The sequence below is a fragment of the Poromitra crassiceps genome, assembly GCF_964638095.1.
Source record: "Poromitra crassiceps genome assembly, chromosome: 17".
NCBI lineage: Eukaryota > Metazoa > Chordata > Actinopteri > Beryciformes > Melamphaidae > Poromitra > Poromitra crassiceps.
The window spans coordinates 22,340,615-22,363,764 of record NC_139635.1 but is presented as its reverse complement, the minus strand read 5'-3'; the positions used below and the strand labels follow the sequence as shown (position 1 = coordinate 22,363,764).

The 23,150-nt window shown below is 44.8% G+C and overlaps 1 pseudogene across 1 annotated transcript; it reads left to right on the top strand.

Moving 5' to 3' along the window:
* Window positions 1-727: 727 nt before the first annotated feature.
* Window positions 728-3,421, top strand: LOC310792255 (B-cadherin pseudogene; annotated as a pseudogene). The gene has a single exon. The product of its transcript is annotated as a B-cadherin pseudogene (transcript).
* Window positions 3,422-23,150: the final 19,729 nt, after the last annotated feature.

Below are 23,150 nucleotides of genomic sequence, written 5' to 3'. Positions count from 1 at the left end.
TCAGAAGAGCGGTATGCGCGATAAAGAACACAAGTGTAGAACGGGTCCAGTCATTTGCCGCGACACCGGTCCTTCTCTCATGGGCGAGGTGTACACACGTTGCTTAACGTTCACTTCCAGCGTGCATCATCTAATCATTTGCGCACATCAAAGCAAACTACTTCCACATTTCGCTTCGTGCATTTGCTTTCTCTACATACATACAAGCGTTGGGCAGCTTGCAAGCCTCTGCCATTCTCGCTGTGTCTGTCCTGTGTGGCTGCTGCCAAGTGCGGAGGACTGAGTGAAGGACTGGCCTCTCTCGAGCAGAGAGGGGAGGGGGGAAATCGGCTGTGTTTATTAGGCTGGCTTGATGCTGCTCTTAAGTCAAACGAGTGTGATTTATTGTGTGACAAGCAAACTTATTTCACCATCGGAGTTTTGCCGACCCCCAAAATAAGCTCCCCCCTCCCCCCGCCCCCCAACATACAGGCAATTTCGCTGCTATATTCCCACATGCCAGCGCTCAGGTGTGAAGGGAAATTCCGGGAAATGTCCGATATTGACTTACAGGTAATTTTCCGGTACGCATGTGGGAAAACGGCTGAGGAGAGACCACCACTGCGCCACTGGGGCACTTGTGGGGCACGGCAATTGTGATGTCATCAGTGATGTCACTCAAGCAATTGTGATGTCATCAGTATTAATATAGGTCAGTGAGCATGACAAGAGACAAGACAAAGAAGAAATGGGGACCAACTGCTTTGCGGTGTTTCTAGTCTTTTTACTGGCAGTAGTGGTATCTTCTGAGGAGCCGACATGTGTGCCTGCTTTCGAGGCGGATATGTTGATGTTCAACATGAACAGAGAGCAGCTGCAGGGGGGCAGCATCCTGGGTAAAGTGCACTTTGATGACTGCTCGGGCCGCACAAGATTTGTTTTCTGCAGTGACGACAGCCGTTTCAAAGTGGATCCAGACGGTACGTTGAAGGTAGAGAGAGAGGTGACCCTACATGAAGGACACCAGGACTTCTCCATCCACACCTGGGACTCCCAGGGACGCAAGATGACCATCCCCATCAGGGTGCTGCACCACGGGCATCACCACAGCGACCACCGCGGGCATCACCAGGGCAACCACCACGGGCATCACCACAACAATGGTCAGGAGCATCGTACTGAGGTGGATTCTGCCAATCTCACTGCAGCCAGTCCAGATGTGCCTGTTCTGACCTTCCTCAAGTCCACTGACGGGTTGAAAAGGAGGAAGAGAGCTTGGGTTGGAATCTGGAAGCTGAGCATCCCTGAGAATCAACTCGGACCCTTCCCCTTGAAAATCAGTCAGCTCCGCTCTAATGAAGCTGATACGATGCACATCCTGTACAGCATCACTGGACCAGGAGCTGACCAGCCTCCTGTTGGCCACTTCACTGTCGACAATTTTTCTGGTCATCTGTATGTTACCCAGACACTGGACAGAGAGAAGCAGGACAAATACTTGCTCAAAGGTCATGCTGTAGCACTACTAGGTTCAGGTCAAGCCGTGGAGGCCCCTTTGGACCTCATAGTGAGCGTCATCGACATCAATGACAACAAACCCATCTTCACCCAAGACACCTACCTTGGAGAAGTATCAGAGGGCTCGCCTAAAGACGTTTATGTGATAACGGTTACGGCCACAGATCTGGACGAGCCAAATAATGATAACTCGGATATCCGCTACATGCTTAAGAACCAGGAGCCAAAGGTGCCCAGTGACAAACTGTTCAACATCAACCCAATCAATGGTGTCATCAGAGTCACCAGTGAAGGGCTGGAGAGAGAGAATTACCCAAAGTACACTCTGGACATAGAGGCGGCAGATATGAAGGGACATGGGTTGATCGGGCGAACAAAAGTCATCCTCACTGTCACCGATGGCAATGACAATGCTCCGGCCTTCACTCAACCCATGTACGAGGCAACCGTCCCAGAAGAAACCAAAGCAGGAGCTCTGGTTACTAAGATGTCAGTAACTGACGGTGATGAGCCCCATTCCTCTGCATGGAACGTCAAACTCACAATCGTGGATGGCGATCCTGAGGGATATTTCACTGTGGAAACAGGACACACCAAAGACGAAGGAATCGTTAAAACTGCCAAGGGTCTGGACTTTGAGAAGACCAATAAGTACACCCTGCTGGTGGCAGTGGAGAATGAGGTTCCCTTTGCCGTTCAGCTGCCCACCGCCACTGCCACCGTGCTGGTGAATGTGCAGGATGTGAACGAAGCTCCAATATTCCAACCAAGCGAGAAGCAGGTGGTGAAGAAGGAGGACCTGGCCGTTGGCAGTGTCGTGGTGCAGTACACCGCCAATGACCCGGATACCGCACGCAAACAGACAATCTCGTATGAAATTCTCAGGGACCCGGCAGGCTGGCTGAGCATGCACAAGACCACGGGTCTTATTACGGTGGAGAGACCCATGGACAGAGAGTCCACCTTCATTAAGGACAACAAGTACACCGCGGTCATCATTGCATATGACAATGATGAGGTCCCAGCCACAGGAACCGGCACCCTGCTGATCCAGCTAGAGGATGTGAACGACAACGCGCCCACCGTCGGCGAGCGCACCATCAAGGTTTGTAACAACGAGCCGCTTCCTCAGCTGCTGTCGGTAACAGATCGAGATGGACCGGGCTTTGGGGCTCCGTTCACTGTCAAATTACAGGGCCCGTCTAACAACGACTGGACCGCAACGATGAACGAAGCCAAAACGGCCATCATACTGGCCTTAACCACCCCGCTACCCGGTGGAAAGTACAGCGTAGCGATGCACGTTGCAGACAACCAGGGCGAGTCGCAGGTTAGCACCGTCCAGGCCGAAGTGTGCGAGTGCACCGGGTCCAATGTGGTCTGCCGCATTGCAGCTGATTCCACCCTGCCCATAGGGGTCCTGGGAGCCGCCCTGCTTCTGCTGATGTTGGCGCTGCTGCTGCTGGTGCTGTGGCTCTTCATGAGACGAAGACGAGGAGAGAAGACGGGGCCTCTGCCACAGGAAGACCACAGCCGAGCCAACGTCTACGACAACGATGAAGAGGGAGGAGAGGACGAGCAGGACCATGATCTGAGCGCTCTCCACCGTCCCAAGGTGTTCAGGAATGACGTGGTGCCAACATGCACGCCGCCTCCTCAGTACCAGCCTCATTCCGCCAACTCCAAGGATATGGGAAAGTTCGGCGATGCTAACCTGCAGGCGGCTGACAACGACCCCGCGTCGCCGCCCGACGACTCCGTCCTGGCGTTCGACTACAAAGGCGGCGGGTCCGACGCTGGCAGCCTCTCGACCCTGAACTCATCCAGCAGCGGAGGGCAGGACTACGACTGCCTGGCCGAATGGGGGCCCCGCTTCAAGAAGCTGGCCGACGTGTACGGAGGAGGCGAGGACCACATGCTGTGAAAACGGACCGACTGACGGATGGATGATGCGTGGCTGGACGAGCATTTAAGGCGATGGACTGATAGATCAATGTGAGCACGGATTGATAACTGATCGCCTTCAGTGTAGCTTATTGGAGAGGGAGATGGGTGGCCATACACACACGCACTCCACTTGCAGTGTTAGTAGGGATGCACCGATATGAAAATTTTGGCCGATGCCGATAACCGATATTAAGATTGCTGTTATTGCCGATAACCGATATTTACCGATGTCGATATGATCTGTATAAAAACACATTTCTAAGATAATAAAAAAAATTACATACTGAAAAACACATGTAAACACTAAATTTGAAAAAGTAATGTATTTCTTTATTTCAAAAACATTTGTAAAAGCCCATAAATCATAGATTTACTGCATTATTTCATCTCAATGTGAAGAATTTGGCTGATACCGATAACCGATATTAACATTGCAACATCGGACCGATACCGAGTGAGTGTAAGTTTCACTCTGCTGCTAAAACACATGCACACTTATATCATTTACCACATAGGCAGTAAATATATATACACAAACACGCTCCCTCTCCACCCAAGGTTGTGCACTGTGGACCCCACTAGCCCAGACAATGCCATGACTTTCCCTCATTCTGTTATTGTGGAGTTTGTATCATATCATTGCCTCTGTTTAATTTGTCATTGTTAATCATCAATTGTCATTGTTAATTCAATAAAAAATGTAATATCATATAGCGTATAATATCATAATATTTATTAGTATATACTAATACAAACTTTGCATCACTGATGACATCACAATTGCTCGACTCAAGTGACCATCACTGATCACATGGAGTGCTTGAGTGACATCACTCACAATTGCCAACTTCGCATCACTGATGATGTCAGTGAGTGATCAGTAGTGACAGAAAAGTACAGTCCGCACATTGTGATGATTTTGGTCAGTAATGATGTCACTGATGCTGTCATAGACATTGTGACATCATCACTGACATCTCAATTGCTCGAGCGACCGTCATTGATGACATCATCAGGTGCTCGAGTGACATCACTGATGTCATAGACATTTGACATCATCAGTGACATCATTACTGATCAAAACCATCACAAATCTCACAATGTCGGACCATGCAGAAACGTGACCAAAATCACAGAACAGACAGAGCCCACTTACTCAATTTTATGTATGATGATGATGATGATAATGATGATGATATGGGACATTTTTATGCCTTTCCTGGAAGGTGATAAGGCTGAAATTAATGAGTGAAACTCACAATTAAAATGGCAGCACCTTTATAAAGAAATATACCTATATTATTAGGGGTTCAAACCCCGAAAGGGGTGAACCCCTCTTGTTTTTGTGCTGGTTTATTAGGGGTTCAAGCCCCGGTTATTTTTCTGCTGCAACGCAAATTCCCGTGAGTTGGTATATCGCAGAGACATGAAATTTGCCCGAATGACAGATATTGGTGGTTACGAGATGCTCCAGAAATATTTTTTCAAATCGGCCTGAAGGTGGCGCTTTTGATTTTCAGTAGCCATCAGATTTTCACTTTTTTTCGTAAAGCACTTTGTCATCTGGTTTTGAAAAGTGTCATATCGATTTATTAAGCTTAATAAAGTAACATAACCAGCTAGTAAAGGTGGTTATAGTGTGCTGCTTATAAATGTCTTCTTATAAGCTACCAATAAATATGTTTCTAATGTGATTATTAGCACTTATATAGTATTATTCCCATACAATAGTGTTAATAAGCACCTTATAAGAGCCTTATTACCTATTAATTAACGCTTAACCTTAATTTAAAGCGTTACCTCAACTTTATATGAAGAACACTATATACAATGTAGCCTATAATATACATGAGAGACAGTGAATCACTGCTTCGCCTGTTAACAAGGATGCCTAAATTAAACTTGTGGGTTCAGCGTAGGTTGAGCGTAGGTTGAGCTTAGGTTGAGCTTTAGGTTGAGCGTTGCTTTGGCGTATGGTGTGTGTGAACGGCCACTTAAGTTTGTATGCTTCTCTGCTGTCTGCAGACGTGAAGGGAAAGTAGGATGAGAGAGATGTGTGCATAATTAACAGGTCAGGAGAAACCTTCAGCCAGCTCCTCACAGCAACGTCTGTTCACCTCATGTTACCACAGGTGACAGCAAACACTGTGAGGTAGGACTTACTTGTTTCTGCAGGTTCTCCGCCACCTCCTCTGACTTTTAGAAACGGTAACATTAATTAACACGTTCACTGCCGTCGACGAGTTAACTTGTCAAAAAAAAACGGTTGACTGCCGTCGACGAGTTAGCTCGTCAAAAAAAAAAAAAAAATTTGACGGTGGGATGTGGATCAAACCCTTTTACATCTCCTATAAAAATATGGGAGCTATTGAATGTGTATAACCTATTTTACCGACCCACTAAGTGGCGACAGTGCTCTCCAGACTAGAGAAAGCCGAGCAAAAACAGCAGGAAAAAGCGTGAGGAAGCCATTCTCATGAAAATGGTTTGGCGAAAACGCTTTCGCTTTTGCGCTGGGAGCTGGCGGTGGGGGATTCCAAAAATAGACTCTGGGTGCAACACACTTTGAAACACCAGCAGAAAGCCCAGAATCGCACGCAGCTTCATCCTAGCTCACAACCGAAAACCCAGAAACGAACGAGCCCGATCCAGACTCGCTCAGCCTCGCCAGGCAGCACAGACAGGCAGCAGAGACTCGCTTGTGACACACGCTGCAGAGCCACCAGAGACACACCCACGGAGGGAGGAGTTTGAAGGAGAGGGGGGTGGGGGTGCTGTTATGGAGGAAATTACTGTTCAGAACTACCGTAAATTCCGGACTATAAGCCGCACCGGTGTATAAGCCGCACCTGCAAAGTTGACTATTTTTTTCTTATATAAGCCGCACCGGACTATAAGCCGCAGGTGTTTTAATGTTTTTTTTTTTTTTTTTTTTTGTGTTTTAATGTTTAATTACCATATGTAAGGGTTCATGCACAGAGGGGATTGTCGGGAAAGAGATGGCTGTTTGAGGAAGCTCCCATTTATTAACATTTCAACAAAACAACATAACACAACACCACCTGTGTTGTTATTTACAGTGCACACAGTGTCATACAGTGTCATACAGTGTGGTGAAAAGAGGGCAAGAGAGGAAATTAAAACAGAAGTGGATTTATAGTTAGAAAGAGTGCTAAAAAAGAGAGATTTTTTTTTTTTTTTTTTTAATCCATAGATAAGCCGCACCGTTATATAAGCCGCAGGGGCCAAAAAAGGCCAAAAAACGGGAAAAAAGGTGCGGCTTATAGTCCGGAATTTACGGTAATTGTTTAGATGTCTGATGTCTCACTGATGCCAAAAATAAATGGTTAAAGTGACTGTTCTGCCTGTTCTATCGAATTTCACAAAAATGCATTTTTCTCAGCTTTCCTTCTCAGACGCTGAAACCATGCTGTATTCAACTGCTAATGCCTACATAACAGAACATGATAAAAACTAACTCTTTTAGACAGAGAAAGCACACATTCTATTAGTTCTTTTGAGATATTTTGTGTTCACAAAGTCCTAGCAGAAAATAATCCTCGGCTCTTGAAAGATGAGCCAGAATCCTAAAAAAAAACCTTGGCAGAAGCTACCCACAGTATTGGAAAAACTGTTGGCAGTGAATGTGTTAAGACAATCGAGATTAACACTAACGATGGCTAGCTTACTACTACTGGTAGCGCTACAGGTAGCGCTACTACCTGGCTGGGCTGTGATTGACAGCTACAACGCATGTCAAGTTGTCAACAATGTCGATGTCGCCAATGCTGCCGTAATGACACTGATAGAAGGACACGTGGAAATCACAGGACATTCTGACCGGAGAGATTTAAATGTGTCGGACTTTAACTGATTTTACCGGTAAAAGACCGTCAATTAACGGATAACGGAAACCCTGATTTGAGTATATTTCTTTACAAAAATGTATTTCCAGTTGGTGGTAATGGTTAGACAAGCAAATCCGTGACTGGCCGGTTCCCAGAGATCATGTGTCGATCAAACAGTGTGGGCGGAGCTGGGGTTTTCTGTTGATATAGTTTGAGTTTCTGTAGGTGGCGCTCTTTTCTGTGTCTGTCCAGTTCACTTCACAGATAGATCATGTGTAGACTACAGACGTGATGGCCCAAGCCTACAGTATGTACTGTAGTGTAGCAGTGTAAGTAGGGCTAGTCTCGCAGTCGCCAGCCGTAGATGCACCTCCGTCGCAGGAAGCTTACAGACATACGATGTTAGGTCTGACCACGTGAGACTAGGATAGACCTAGACAGAGCAAGCCTACCTTAGCCTACACACTGGCCACGTGAGACTAGGATAGACCTAGACAGAGCCAGCCTACCTTAGCCTACACACTGACCACGTGAGACTACGATAGACCTAGACAGAGCCAGCCTACCTTAGCCTACACACTGACTATGTGAGACTAGGATAGACCTAGACAGAGCCAGCCTACCTTAGCCTACACACTGACCACGTGAGACTAGGATAGACCTAGACAGAGCAAGCCTACCTTAGCCTACACACTGACCACGTGAGACTAGGATAGACCTAGACAGAGCCAGCCTACCTTAGCCTACACACTGACCACGTGAGACTAGGATAGACCTAGACAGAGCCAGCCTACCTTAGCCTACACACTGACCACGTGAGACTAGGATAGACCTAGACAGAGCCAGCCTACCTTAGCCTACACACTGACCACATGAGACTAGGATAGACCTAGACAGAGCCAGCCTACTTTAGCCTACACACTGACCACGTGAGACTAGGATAGACCTAGACAGAGCAAGCCTACCTTAGCCTACACACTGACCACGTGAGACTAGGATAGACCTAGACAGAGCAAGCCTACCTTAGCCTACACACTGACCACGTGAGACTAGGATAGACCTAGACAGAGCCAGCCTACCTTAGCCTACACACTGACCACGTGAGACTAGGATAGACCTAGACAGAGCCAGCCTACCTTAGCCTACACACTGACCACGTGAGACTAGGATAGACCTAGACAGAGCCAGCCTACTTTAGCCTACACACTGACCACGTGAGACTAGGATAGACCTAGACAGAGCAAGCCTACCTTAGCCTACACACTGACCACGTGAGACTAGGATAGACCTAGACAGAGCAAGCCTACCTTAGCCTACACACTGACCACGTGAGACTAGGATAGACCTAGACAGAGCCAGCCTACCTTAGCCTACACACTGACCACGTGAGACTAGGATAGACCTAGACAGAGCCAGCCTACCTTAGCCTACACACTGACCACGTGAGACTAGGATAGACCTAGACAGAGCCAGCCTACCTTAGCCTACACACTGACCACGTGAGACTAGGATAGACCTAGACAGAGCCAGCCTACCTTAGCCTACACACTGACCACGTGAGACTAGGATAGACCTAGACAGAGCAAGCCTACCTTAGCCTACACACTGACCACGTGAGACTAGGATAGACCTAGACAGAGCCAGCCTACCTTAGCCTACACACTGACCACGTGAGACTAGGATAGACCTAGACAGAGCCAGCCTACCTTAGCCTACACACTGACCACGTGAGACTAGGATAGACCTAGACAGAGCCAGCCTACCTTAGCCTACACACTGACCACGTGAGACTAGGATAGACCTAGACAGAGCAAGCCTACCTTAGCCTACACACTGACCACGTGAGACTAGGATAGACCTAGACAGAGCAAGCCTACCTTAGCCTACACACTGACCACGTGAGACTAGGATAGACCTAGACAGAGCCAGCCTACCTTAGCCTACACACTGACCACGTGAGACTAGGATAGACCTAGACAGAGCCAGCCTACCTTAGCCTACACACTGACCACGTGAGACTAGGATAGACCTAGACAGAGCCAGCCTACCTTAGCCTACACACTGACCACGTGAGACTAGGATAGACCTAGACAGAGCAAGCCTACCTTAGCCTACACACTGACCACGTGAGACTAGGATAGACCTAGACAGAGCCAGCCTACCTTAGCCTACACACTGACCACATGAGACTAGGATAGACCTAGACAGAGCCAGCCTACCTTAGCCTACACACTCCATTCATTATTCATTGTCACTTTAAACATGACACTACACACTCACTTCACAGTGAAACATAACACTGTAAACCACACAAGCTGTAAACCACACAGATCCAGCCAAGGGATTTTGATCTACCGTCTCACACAATCATTGTCTCACACACTCACCCTCTTAATTCCTCTTAACTGCAGAACACACACACACACACACACAGACAGATTTCCCTTCTCCAGAACGTCCATGTAAAGGCGCTGACACACCGAAAACACTTGAAAGGACTAGCGGATCTAGATGCCAACCGATACGTCACCTCACGTCTCCTGTGTCGCGGCCAAGAAGTTGCATTTGAACTAGGAGTGTCACCGTGTACACGGCTAATCGGATATTTAAGCAATATAGCATGAGAGCCAGTGTGTTGTGGCAAATATATCCCGCTGATATATTTGTTCCCATGAGGCCTGCGGCCTCATGGGCCTCAGTTGAAACACTACTGTAAGGCGGGACCTCTAGCAAGAAGATAGACGTGCGGGTGATTTGATTGGATCGTTCTGGAGACTGAAGTTGATATTGGCCAATCCTGGCGCTTGCTGAGAAGCTGAGAGCTTTCTGCAAAGCCCGACACGCAGCTCGAGCGCAGCGCTGCATTCTCAGCGCTTGCTGAGAAGCTGAGAGCTTTCTGCAAAGCCCGACACCAACTAACGTTACGGGTTTAAATGCGGGTTTAAATGCGGGGTTAACAGCCTTTTTTTTGCAAAGAAGACATTAGCCCGCGTCTATTCTTGTACAAAACATAATTTTCTGCGAAGTATTAGTAAAGTTATAAGCGAAGATCGATTCACAAGGATCTGACAGCTGTCTCCGCCATTTTGTTTTTTCTACATTGTCATTTGAGGTAACCAAAGCCTTTTAGTAAGAGAGTTGCCATGGCAACTCATAACCCATGGCCATGGGTTATGAGAGTGGGTTACGGTATTTATACAATGGCTGTGAACCAATCAGATTAGGGCTGCACGATATTGGAAAAAACTGGCATTGCAATATTTTTTTATTCTGCGATATATATTGCGATATGAAAAAATACAGGAATTTTCACCAAAAGACTTGCATACTGTAGGTCTATCAAGCCTTGCCCGTTTAAGAGGGTGGCCTAGTGGGTAACCTGCATGGTTGACGTAGTAGGAGAGTGTGTTTTTAGCTGCAGTTGCAGGATGCTAAGTGAGTAAAGGTACTTTACTTAGTAGGAAAAGAGCTTAGAACGTAACAGAGAGGGCGTGCATTACTGTAGGCTATGAGTTAATTTGCCTTACTTGACATTGCACACTCTGCGATGTGACTATTGCACATGTGCACATTGCGATGACGATGCTGAAACGATATATTGTGCAGCCCTAAATCAGATTGCTTGATTTGAGAGAGCCGTTTTATAATAAATCACAAGCATTTAGAAAAATCAATAACCGACTACTGTACACGTCTGTTGTGTATAGGGCTGCCACGATTAGTCGACTAGTCGCGATGACGTCGATGACCAAAATCGTCGCCGACATATTTGGTAATCGACGTCATCGCATGTTTTTTTTTTGCTGAAAAAAAGAAAAAAACTTTTGTTTTGTTTCCCCGAAGCTGCTGCCGGCGGTGGCCTCACTGGCTGGCCTGGCCTCCAGGCATCTCCATCCTGTCTTTGATGCACATGCGCAGTACCGGTCATCCGGGGAAAACGTGACGTCACCGGAAAAACAAAACAGCTAGCTCCACAGAAAAAATGTCTGGCCGTCCTCGTACGTCCAAAGTGTGGGAGCGTTTCACCCACAATGATGTGAAATGCGTGAAATGCAAAATCTGCTAAATAAACTGAACTCTCTCTTATCATGGCAGCACGAGTATGATGCGCGAGCATCTTAAAAGGAAGCACGTTGTGGCGAATGCAGGCGATGATGGAGATGAAGGCTAATTAGCTTGTTAGCTCACTCACAAGTTTTAGCTGCTAACATTAGCTATTGGCTAACGATATTAACGTTAAAAGCCTTGCTGTTACGTTGTCATCACAGCAACGTTAAGCTCATGTGTTGCTGACGGGAATACTGGAAACCTCATTTTACTCAGCAGTTTGCACTCTCTACTTACTACATTTAAAAATATGTTTGATGCCTGAGAAGACTGAAACAATTTATTGTTGTTGATATTTTGGTTGCATTACATACAGTAGTGAATAGTTTTTGGTTCCATTTTCTTCCGTTGGTCTGCAGTCAGTGTATAGAGAGGAGTTGCTCGTGCAGCATCAGGATCAACATCCTAAAGCCACTTCTTAACATGCAGTGGAATCCGTATTATAACCTGCACCTAGCCGGTTGGCCTGCATGTTAAACAACAATTAGCCGGCCTACGCGCACTCCCGCGACTCCGTATCTTATCTACCTCGACCACCGGTATAAGATCCGCTTCCACGCAATCGCAGCTCATGTTAAACAGCTGGCAGGATATTATCCGCATATCCGTAGTGGGCAGGTGTGGCTCGTGACTCACTTCACGTTCACTAGTTTATTAATTAATGAATCGTTCGGGCAATCGCTTATATCAACGAGCAAACTCACGGTTTCCTCAAGTGCTGCAAAAACGGATTGATTGATTGTTTGGCCAATGCGCTTCAGCTGCAGCCAGGCAGGTCCAGTGCATCAGGTCTGCTGCTGCTGCTGCTTGCTTGCTCCCATGTCAGAAAAAGCCTAACTTGTGTGGGGAGAAATACATTGAAAACTAGTTAGATATGACTTGAAATGCCACTTGTAAAATAAATCACCCACAGTGATTGACGACAGTCCGACCACTATTTTGACTGGGCTGCTTTATGTAGCAAGGCGAAGCGCTCATTTTTTGGCACATTGCCACCCCTCGTTGGAATGGACTCCGTTAAAACATGCGCTTTTTGAAGTCTCCAGATTTGTCGCTAACGTGATGCAGCCAATTATATCAGCAGGCAGTGTTGTGTGCCTCTCCACTGCGTAGAGGATAGGAGCTGACTGACTGATAGGCTATCAAACTTTTGTGGGGAGAAATAGCCTACATTTAAAACTAGTCAGATATGACTAGTTGCCACTTGTAAAATAGATCACCCACAGTGATTGACGACGGTGCGACCACTATTTTGACTGCCTCATAGCTACAGCTGCTTCCTATCACATTTCTTGTTTTCGATAGATGCTACCGCGCCGCCGCCCCCCCCCCCCCCCCCCCCCCCCCCCGCCCACTGGCAGAAAAAACGGCTCATATCCAGTTGTTTCTTAACAAAGACCCCTGATGTTTAGAAAGGCAAAACCTGAAAATATCCTGCTCTCTCTAGCAGGACATGATCCAGAATTCATGTTTAAAAGGCACTTAATACTCATGTTTGCACTGCAATTCTGCTCCTTTCGCGGCCTGGACACACATCTCTCCAATAAGAAGGTGATCGAGATAATTTTGTGGAGCATTGTCTTCCATTTTTACATGTGTCCACTCTACATGATAACTAAGGCTCTCAGCTGTCACTGCAGAGCTTGGGAAGCATGTCAACCAGCAAATCCTGGCTTGCTGTCTCGACGCAGTTGAGGAAGGGCATTGTCACCCTGTACATAAAATTAGCAAGTGCTTTAAATCCTGCTATTATGAAGTCATTCTCAAGGTAAATGTTGCATGCTCGAACAAGAAGATTATTTAGCAGTGTCTCAAGTAGCTGTTTGATGTAGGGAATGCAATCATAGACTGCACCTGCCTGGTATCCAAGTCTAGTAAAACATCTCTTTGTAGAGGCTAAATGACTTGTGTACCCCAGCTTCCTCTAGAATCAAGTCAAACTGTTCTTCTAGGGATGTTGTCTTCCCATCTCCCTCATGTGATTACAGTAATGTTGACTTATGACAGCAGATGGCCTATTTCACAATACAATTCACCATACAGTATTTTGTGGTGAAATAACAGTTAAATGTTGTGAGATGTTGGTAATAATTAGCAGTGTAGGGTTGCTATTAATATTATTATAGTATGTCAAATTCAATCTGTTGTGTAGCTGTTTTTTTTAATAATTTACCAATAAATATTAGGTCTACGGGCATGGTTCAAAATTGAGGTAAAGAAGGGTCAATTTGATCAAAAATATGTATTAACTCAACAGCTGATGGTTTGTGACTACTTCTAGATGCATACATAGATTGCTTGACCCTCAAAACATAGGGTTAGACACCACAACCAAGTAAAAAGACCCAAAAATGACAAAGTTATGGCTAAAAATGCGATTTTTCAGGGAAAACGGTGGTCATCTTGGATTTGTGCCCTGCACACTTTTTTCTTGGACCTGAAGCAGAAAATTTTGTCATTTCATGTCGAGATAGGGCAAATGGAATACAAAAAAACTGAGACCTAAGCAAAACAAAAAATGACCCATTTATAGCCCACTCCTACTAGTATGAATCCTTTGAAATGTTCATCGTAGCCATCGGGCTAGCTGATGCTAACGTTGAAAGGCAGAAAGCCAACCTGGGCAATGAGGGACAGCGGAATTTGTGTACTCTCGGACCCGCTCCTAATATGTGGACTGTGTCACACTGCTGTCTGGACATTTTGCTGCTCAACAGAATGTAAATGCTCCGGCGAATTGTTTTCTGTCAACATCGGCAGCAAGCGGGTGAGTCTGTCTTACTGTGTTTAATTTTTCTAATGAAAACTGTTTAGATGTGCTGCATGTAAACTACAGATGATAACTTTGACGTTACACTGACTTAAGTGTTTACACAAAGTGCAGTAACGTTGCACATAATGGAAATGCGGTCCAAACACATCGGTAAGGTCACGTGCACGTTTAGGTGATTATATGATGTGCTATAGCCGCAATCCCGCGCCAAATTGTAGGCCCTGAGGAATGCCCCCCTGCAGATGTACTGTATGTATGTATGTGTGTGTGTGTGTGTGTGTGTGTGTGTGTGTGTGTGTGTGTGTGTGTGTGTGTGTGTGTGTGTGTGTGTGTGTCCGTGTGAGGATGTTTCAAGTGTGTTTGATTTTTTTGTAATTTCTAAGATATTTCATGTGTTGGTATGGTGAGTCATGACCTGGTCGGTTGATCAGCCAGATTGTTCGCCACTGTATTTGTTGACAAAATATAACCTTATTTTGTGCTCAAAGTCATAAAAATAAGCTGTTGGTAAAAACGGGTGATAACGTCAGACACAATGGTCTGATCTGATGACTGGCATATGATAGACAGATAATACAGTACAGTATACAGTAAATAGCCAGCGTTAGCCTCTGGCCTTAGCTAGCTGTTAGCTGTTAGCTATGTTAGTTACGTGGGTGTAAAATGCCTGCACTGAATGTCCAATTTGATATAACTGATAACCAGTCCGAGTCACGCTCTTTCCATAAAACCCACCAGCTTTGATATCTCTTGGCTAGTTGTTATTATAACAATATTGTTTTTGATGTTTTTTTACAGAGATGCGGGGAGACTGTCATGGTTTGACAAAGATTTTACTGAAGGTGAGAGGCGAAGCTGTTCTGCGTTTTTATACAACCATCGCTAAAGTCATGATGCTGCAGTGGAACAAGCCATTAGGCTTCGGTTCTTATCAATGTAAGTTATTTGGCGCAAAATGGTAGCATGCGTTGATACAGCGCCGCAACGCGCGCCCATGTACGTTTTTATACCCACCAACGGTTATACAGGTAGACAAACTGACAGGAGGGGGCTTTTAACGCTTATACAGGTAGACAAACTGACAGGAGGGGGCTTTTAAGGGTCCTGCCAGCGGCCAGACAAGGATGGGGTCTGTCCTAACAGATGCCTGGTTGAAAAAACCGGAACCTCGGGACCCCACAGCTGGGCAAGACAGAAAAGGATGACTGTGTGTGTGTGTGTGTGTGTGTGTGTGTGTGTGTGTGTGTGTGTGTGTGTGTGTGTGTGTGTGTGTGTGTGTGTGTGTGTGTGTGTGTGTGTGTGTGTGTGTGTGCGTCACTACTCCTGCATCACAAATACTCGGTGTGAATCTGATAACAAACAGTTGAGTCTATATGAGGACATGTTTGTTTTTTCTCATGTAATTGTATCCTTTTGCTTTTGATCATAGAACAAACAAAATATAGTAAGATGTTGTCCCCCACCAGTGATGTACTTCCACCCTTGGGTCAGACCCATTCATTGTCAATGCTGTCCCCTAGCGGCACAAAGTCAACATTACAGTGTGACTAACGAACGGTCGGATGGACCGATACTGATCCTGACTTCTTCTTTTTTATAGCCTATAGCAATTTTGTGCCAAACTTCAATAAGTTCACATTTCCATCCAACTATCAAGCCAATCTTGAGCAATTTCTAAATCAATCAATCAATCAATCAATCAATCAATCAATCAATAAAATACAGTGAATTTTTGGTTTACTTTGTTCATAAAACCTTTTACAATATTGAGGCCATTTTAGAACATTTCCAGGGATGGGAAGATATGACGAAATTCTAAATATTGCAATACAAAAATGTGACAATGCGTATCGTGGGGGAGAAAAATGACCGTCACAATTTGATGAGCTTATAAAGAGAAAACATCGCATGGATGCAACTGGGACGTATCCTCAGTGATGTACCCTGGGGTCATAGGATGTTTCGGGTCTCGCAACATCATACACCCTCGCCCAGCTGACCCAGCCGGGGCTGGCCAAGCCCCAACTTACGTCCCAGTAGCTACTAGGGCTGTGGCGATTCACTTATCTCCCGATTCGATACTATCACGATTCTTGGGTGCCGATTCGATTTATATTGCGATTCTTAAGTATTGCGATTCTATGATTATTGCGATTCGATATTACGATTTATTGCGATTTTTGTTTATTTTTTTCTTTTCTTTTTTCAGTTTGTTTGCGTTTTTACACTAGATTAGAACATGGGAAAAGTTTAATCATACACTAGGAGACTGTATATATCATGAGTAGGGCTGGGCGATATAGTTAAAAACAGGGGCGGACTGGGATCATAATTCAGGCCGGGCATTAGATACCAAGCAGGCCAGGCCGATATGGGCCGACGCACGTGAAATTTGGGCCGTTTGAAGCCCAATTTGGGCCGTTTGAAGCCAGATTTGGGCCGTTTGAAGTCCAATTTTACAATGAGATGCACCCACTTTAACCCTGAAGTGTAATTATTACTTCAGACTAACTAATAAAGTAATAAAGCCACTAGTAAACCAGTAGGCGGCGCCTGGCCTGCTGTTCAGTGAGTGTTTTTTTTGTTTTTTTGCGATTATCGATTCTGGAATAAAAGATAGATTCAAAAAATCGTGACATTAAAAATCGCGATACTTAGGTGAATCGATTTTTTCCCCCACCCCTAGTAGCTACCCACGGTCAGCCCTTTAGGAAGGGTCGAAGGTGGTCACGTGGTCAGGGCCACTCAATCCACTGCTCCGGAACTACTCTGCCGGGACCGGGAGGGGAGAAGGGCTCTGGTACGTAGAGGGACCGGGCTCTGTGGGTTGCCACCCGGCCAGGCTCCTCCGAGGAGCATTATATTATATTATATTATATTATATTATATTATATTATATTATATTATATTATTATATTATCAAGGCTAAATTGTATTATTTACACTTGTAATTATTATTATTAATTATTGTGGTTTTACAGTCTAGCGAGCCAGTACCATTGCTAGGAAGATTTGTCTCAGAAATAAACATACTTCTTCTGCACAGTCATCCTTTGTGAGAAACTGAGAAATGTCCTGCTTTTTCTAATAAATCAGAATTTACATCCAAATGGAAACCCAGTTAGGGATGGTACAGACTAGAGGACCCATACTGATTGACCATCACCGCTGCATCAATAAGCTTCTCGACAAAACCCTATTGCTATCAGTATTTATGTAACGTTAATTCATTCTAACCGTCTCGTTCTGTGCTCGACACTCCTGTCCCATGCTATGCTAGCGATAGGAAAAAGCATACACTAAAATATCATATAGTAAATACTTTAAAGAATACGAATTTGGAAGAAAACTGGTTTCATACGAGACCAAATATTGCGCTGTTGAATGACAAAAAGACTGATGATAGTATAATTTCTACTTTTATACTGTGATACTCAGGAAAATATTGATACTCAATACCATTTTCAATACCACGGGAAGGGGGGGATGAATAAAAATGAAGTTAGACAGATGGACAGACAGACAGACACGTTTATCTTGTTGAAGCAACAGATGCTGAGTGAAACATCAGTGATTTCTCATTAAAAGAAAGCTCTGATGGTATCGAAACTGTTGCAAATGAGTATTGTATCTGCTTCAAATTTTCTGTATTAATACTTATCAATACTATCGATACCTGTTGCAAATGAGTATTGTATCCGATTCAAATTTTCAGTATTGATACTCTTCGATACTATCGATACTTCTGACAACCCTAACTGGAAGAGGAAGCGACCACCGGATCAGGCTGCCATGTTTATGATCGTGAGAGGAACAGACAGAAAACTGTGCCTCTCGCCGCAACAAACTTCACCGTGCGTTGGTGAAGCTGGCTTTGTTTTCTGGCAGAATATTGTGTCGACTTTGCCAACTCTGAATACCCAAGCACAGCTAACTAACTAACAACTAACTAACCCTAACCCTAAGCACAGCGACGATGTCCACTTTACCTGGCTGTAACTAGAGCCCGGCCGATATATCGGTCCACCGATATTATTGGCCGATATTGTCAGATATTTTTTTATTTTGTATTTTTTAAGTTATAGACAGCATGTTGTGTATATTTGATCTTTTTTCTTAACTCGAGTTATAATTTATAGTTGTTCTATTTGTGTTTTTGTATTTCTAGTTATTTATAATTATTAAATTGCCAGTTCAGTTTACTGTTTCATTGCATTGATGTCATTTTGGACAATAAAGTTTATTGATAAGCTGTAAAATATCCTGCCTACATTACATATCTCAAGTCATGTGAAGTCATATCTTTGTCAAGTGTTTGATATTTGAGGGATCATTGCAAAAAAAATATATATATAATGTGTATATAATTAAGCAATATATCACGAGAGCAAGTGTGTTGTGGTGAATATATCCCGCTGATAAGCTGTTATCCCACGAGGCCGCAGGCCGAGTGGGATAACAGCTTGCTGAGAGCTTGCTGAGAGCTTTTTGCAAAGTCCGAAACCAGAGCCGTATGCCGACACCAAGTAACGTTACGTCTTATTTAGAAATGCGGGGTTAAGAGTGAGGGCGCGCGAGAGAGGGGTTAAGACATTAGCCCGCGTCTATTCTTGTACAAAACATCATTTTCTGCGAAGTATTAGTAAAGTTATAAGCGAAGATCGATTCACAAGGATCTGAAAGTTGTCTCCGCCATTTTGTTTTTGAGGTAACCAAAGCCTAAGAGAGTTGCGCCATCATGTGTCTGGCTGCAAGCGAGTAGCTTTTTGTTTTGACACTACTGTAAGGCGGGACCTCTAGCAAGAAGATAGACGTGCGGGTGATTTGATTGGATCGTTCTGGAGACTGAAGTTGACATTGGCCAATCCTGGCGCTTGCTGAGAAGCTGAGAGCTTTCTGGAAAGCCCAACATGGAGCTCGAGGCAGCGCTGCCTTTTAGTAAGAGAGTTGCCATGGCAACCAATAACCCATGGCCATGGGTTATTGAACTCGGTTACTGGAATTATACAATGGCTGTGAACCAATCAGATTGCTTGATTTGAGAGAGCCGTTTTATAATATAAGAATAACGGCCGATATATCGATATCGGAATTGTTTTACTCCCTAATATCGGTATCGGCATCGGCCTCAAAAATCCAGTATCGGTCGGGCTCTACCTGTAACGTTGTCACTAGCTTGCTGCAAAGAAGGCCCATTTGGTTCCTCGTCCATCGCCCATGGCTCTGTGAGTCGGTCATACAGCGTTGCTCTCCGTGGTCTGAGGTACCAAGGGGAGAAAACGCTTTCTTACCCGTTTTAGACGTCGTACAGTATTGCAGATTTGAAGATATTATTATTCCTCTTACGGATGTCAGTAGTTTGTCCGGAGGTGTTAAAATGATATTCCGCTGTGAAACAATCATTTGAATCTTTCAACAGCCTGTGCCGAACTTAGAAGAGGAGAGGCGGCCGGGTGGCGACAGGCACCTTGGGAGTTTGAGTATTATATGACGTGTTTTGCTTCCCAGGTGTGCTGGAATTGTTCACTGCGCCGCCGTATCCGTGTGACTGCAATGTTGTTCATGTTTGCTCGCCGCATACAAGCGGTGCACGTTGATAGTAATATCAAACACTCAGTGTTCCCCCTACCATTCTACAGGCCCGGCGGGCCCGCCAGGCCAACGGCGCCCCCGCCAGGCCAGAGAAGGAATTGCAAAAAAAAAGGGGGGAAAAAAGAATCTGCTCTCCCCAAAATTTCAATAAACCTTTATGGCATATTATTACAATACAGCAATACTGGTGTTGACAGTGTTGACAGTAATAGAAGATGCCAAATCATTCAAAACAATAAGCATTTTGCTTTTAGGAGCATTGTGCCAGCGTGCGGCGCTGTTCCAAAACATGTCAACGTGTGTTGTTGCCTGGGAAACGCACATCCCATAATAAAACTGTTCGCATCGCATCCCATAATAGTATGCTGATACTTGGGATGCCATTGCGAAGATAGATGCAAACAAGTTAGCTAAAAGTTTAGCGTCGCCAGCGAGGCCGCCCCCTCCACCGTTGCGATCGAGGTACATTTCGAAATCCCTCCAGGCCTGAACATTTTTCTAGGGGAAACACTGGTAACACACACTGCTGTGAATTCCGCAGTGACCTGGCTGTCGAAAGACTGGATTTAAACATTTTAACAGAAACAACTGACATCCGTAAGAGGAATATAATATATTCAAATCTGCGATACGACATCAGAAATGGGTACCAGTAAGAAAGTGTTTTCTCCCCTTGGTACCTCACATCACGGAGAGCAACACTGGACTAACTCCAAAGTTACATCCAGCAGCACCGTTCAGCAGGTCAGTTGGTCCACAAACGCGTAACTGAATCCATGGCGCTGGTCTGTTTCATGATAAACCGGTGTGATTTCTTCAGACTCGATGAATAAAATATTTTGTAAATGAAAATAAGCCTGAGTAAAGAGACAATAACTTTGTGTTTGCGGCTATACTGTCCATGTAAAGTCTAGTCAGTGACGTGTACAATGCATTCTGGTTGTTGTAGCAGGTTTCCCCTTAGATCAGGGGTGGGCAATTATTTTTCATGGGGGGCCACATGAGAAACCCAGATTGTTGCCGGGGGGCAAACAAATATTGTCATGCCGTAACCCAGGAACTTTGATGATAGAGGACCACAAAAAAATGTCCTCGCTACCAGAGGGCCAGATTTTGCTGAGTGTTGGGGGCCGAACGGTGCCGGCGCAAAAAATGTTGGGGCATTTGAAGTCTGGTTTAGAGGAATAACTCATTTTAAATTAACAATTGTGATGTCATTATTCAGTCTTAACACGTTCACTGCCAATGGCGAGTTGAGTCGTCAAAAAAATCCAACGGTTGACTGCCAATGACGAGTTGAGTCGTCAAAAAAAAAAAAAAAAAATTTGACGGTGGGACGTGGATCAATGCCCCCCACGTCTCCTATAAAAAATATTGGAGCCACCGAACGTGTACAACCCATTCCACCGACCCACTAAGTGGCGACAGTGTTCTCCAGACTAGAGGAAGGCAAGCAAAAAGCAGTGTGAGGAAGCCATTCTCATGAAAATGGATTGGCGAAAACGCTTTCTCTTTCGCGCTTGGGAGCTGGCGGTGGGGTTTTGCAAATTTGCATAATAGATTACGGGTGGAACACACTTTGAAACACGCAGCATAAATAAGTCCAGAATCGCAAAAGCTTCATCAAAGCTCTCAACACAAACCCCAAGAAACGAGGGAGCCCATCCAGACTTGCCCAGCGGCCGCCAGCAGACAGGAGCAGCAGCAAAGCAGTGAGCCTGGTGACGCGAGGTTACAGCAGCAACAGAAACGAGCTTGTGACACGCCCGCTGCAGCCAAGAAGAACACACACGGAGGGAGGAGTTTGAAGGAGAGGGGTGTTTCCTGCTGTTATGGAGGAAATTACTGTTCAAAACTATTGTTTAGATGTCTGACGTCTTACTGATGCCAAAAATGAATGGTTAAAGTGACTGTTCTATCGAATTTCACAAAAAGCTATTTATCTCAGCTTAAATTTTCAGACGCTGAAACCATGCTGTATTCAAGTGCTAATGCCTACATAACTACTAAGTCTACAAACTAACTCTTTTAGACAGAGAAAGCACACATTCTATTAGTTCTTTTGAGATATTTTGTGTTCACAAAATCTTAGCAGAAAAGAATCCTCGGGTCTTGAAAGATGAGCCAGAATCCTCAAAAAAAACCTCTGGCAGAAGCTACCTACAGTAAAAAAAAAAAAACGGCTGGCAGTGAATGTGTTAAACACCAATATTTGATCCTTTTCTCACTCACTCCTATATCACCACCTGCTCTCCCTGCAGGGCTTGAAATTAACTTTTTTCACCACCTGCCAATATGGCTGCTAGGTTTTAAAGTTACCAGCCAATTAGAATTTCCACTAGCCAAAATGTTTTTCTTGAAATAAACCAGAATATGAGTGGGTTACTTTAAGCATAAGTATCAGTAAGTGGCCCGGGATTCTCAAAGCCTGTGTTGAGGGTCACACGAACAGAAATGCACTCTTGAAGCTAAATAAATCCAAAACCAACAAGTTACCGGTAATTTACATTTTTACTTCAATGTAGAACAGTAATTTAATACACATGAGATTACTTTAGCCTTTTAGTCATAAAGATTATTGAAAGATATTCCATATTCCAGGCTGAAATGTTATAACAGAAGTGGAGTATTGGCCAGAATGACATGAACATTTGGACACTTATTCAGTGGGTATCTTGCATGTTGCGTTCAGTTGCGTATTTTTTTTTTTTTTTGCAATTCCAGCGCGGGCCACAGTGAGTGATGTGGGGAAAACTATAGCCGTGTTCTCTGGTCACCTCATTTAAAAAATAATGCATATTTGTACTACTGCACATAGCATCACCCACTGCCCGTTTATCTCTCTCTCTCTCTCTCTCTCTCTCACACATACACCCTGCGCTCCCCTCTGGGCAGTGCTCACACACACACACACACACACACACACACACACACACACACACAAACACATACAGAGGGTGAGATTTAGACGCGTGATCTAAGTATTGCTTTAACACGAGGAATGCTAATTAGTCTATTAAAAGGAGAGCAGACACACACATGCAAACAAGGTGCTGCCCATGTCTGTGATGCAACGCAACAGCAATGCAAAGTGGAGCCATATGCATCCACTTTATGGTACTTTCTCATGACACAACCTGCTGCCAGTTTATATGGAGGTAGTGATGCTCTGATCCACCTAAACATGAGATTAATACTCTGATCCACCTAAACATGACATTAATACTCTGATCCACCTAAACATGACATTAATGCTCTGATGATCCACCTAAACATGACATTAATGCTCTGATGACATTAACACGTTCAGTGCCAGCGACGCCATATGGCGTCATTAGAAATTTACCGTACAGTGCCAGCGACGCCAAATGGCGTCATAACTCCAA